General features: G+C 40.1%; 1 protein-coding gene across 4 annotated transcripts in view; it reads right to left on the reverse strand.

Moving 5' to 3' along the window:
- Positions 1-1,315, reverse strand: part of LOC101864082 (RNA-binding protein 25) — a 69,384-nt gene extending 68,069 nt beyond the window's left edge. For 2 of the 4 annotated variants that reach the window (XM_005104609.3, XM_013086029.2), the window contains exon 1: positions 1,135-1,315. The gene's annotated coding sequence lies outside the window, so the exon portion shown is untranslated. Of the gene's footprint in view, positions 1-935 lie in introns of all 4 variants that reach the window. The other 2 variants (XM_005104607.3, XM_005104606.3) reach the window with 1 other exon arrangement.
- Positions 1,316-1,433: the final 118 nt, after the last annotated feature.

Raw genomic sequence — 1,433 nt, forward strand, 5'->3', positions numbered from 1 at the left:
GGAGGTGAAAGATATAGAATAAGCCAGATGTTGGGTTGTCATTTAATTGGTATATTCCATTTTGGACACCTTGACCATTATAAGAATCCTTCAATTCACATTAAGACAAAAAGCTGTGAATATCCCTACTCTTATTGGTCTGCTTCAATCAATGTCTGCTTTATGAATGGTATTTGCATTTTCACTTTTCCGAACGTTAGAGGGGATATAACGGCAAACAAAATTTAAGACCAAGCTGAAGAATTAAAACTTTGAACTCTTAAATTGACAACATGAATGAGTCTAAAGTAGCGGTGAATTTTTTTTTATCGTTTCATAAAATCTGACACAAAGCAAAGCGGACAAAATATCTGGCAGCAGTTTCGATAACAGAAGGTGTAACAACACCGAAAATAATGTTAGAAAACAAAGCAAAGGCAAAACCAGCACCACAAACAATATTAACAACAACAACAGCAACAAAAAAAAACAGTAAATGAACACAACAGCTACAGCAACAAAAATAAAAACCAAAACAACAACAGCAACAAGAACAAAAACAGTAAATAAAAAAATCACAACAACAACAACAACAACAACAACCACAACTTCAACAACAACAGCAACAACAACAACAACAACAACAACAACAACAGCAGCAGAAAATAAAACAAGCACAACAACAACAGCAAGAGATGCGGTGACCCCGGCGAAGAGCACGCTCTTCGGGGCTCCAAACATTTTGAACGGATAGGCTACCACACACACACACACAACAACAACAACAATAACGACAACAACAAAACAATGTAACGGAAATAACACCAAAAAAACCAATAATATATATAGATTCAACTGCATGTAGATTATACTTAATCTAAGAGACAATATATATTTACTTGTCAATGTTTCAGAATCAAAAGTTCTTCCCTTCACTCAGAACAATCAAGACTTACTTTGTCGCCGCTTGTGCTAGTCTTGAGATAACCAGAGGCAAGAACACAACTGGACCGCGGCAAAAGCAGAACTTTAGAAAACATCAAATCAAAACACGAAAAAAAAAAAAAAGCCGGTAAAACCAAGATCAGAAAAGAGAAAAACTGACAGACTGACTTCCTTCGGTCAGCTGTGAGTGAACTTGTTTACCGGACTTACGCTATGCCTCTCGTCTCCCCTCTCTCCCTCTCTCTCTCTCTCTCTCTGTGTCTGAATTCCGCACCGCTGTCTTGTTTTTCCCCCGTTGCATCAACACGTAAAAAGGAAAAGATAAAACACTGTTGAGGGGAGAGCGGACCTGTCCGTGTTTCAGTCGCTAGGAATGCCGCGGCTTACCTGCTCGGCGTCGCCAAAAGGGCGAGCTTTTTATACGGCCAGAACTTCGCGCGTCTGGCTGTTTAGCCTCACCAAAGGCCCGAGTCGCATGGGTTGAGGTTGAGGCCCTTCACAGAACCCCC

The sequence above is a fragment of the Aplysia californica genome, unplaced genomic scaffold (genome assembly GCF_000002075.1).
Source record: "Aplysia californica isolate F4 #8 unplaced genomic scaffold, AplCal3.0 scaffold00428, whole genome shotgun sequence".
Classification (NCBI taxonomy): Eukaryota; Metazoa; Mollusca; class Gastropoda; order Aplysiida; family Aplysiidae; genus Aplysia; species Aplysia californica.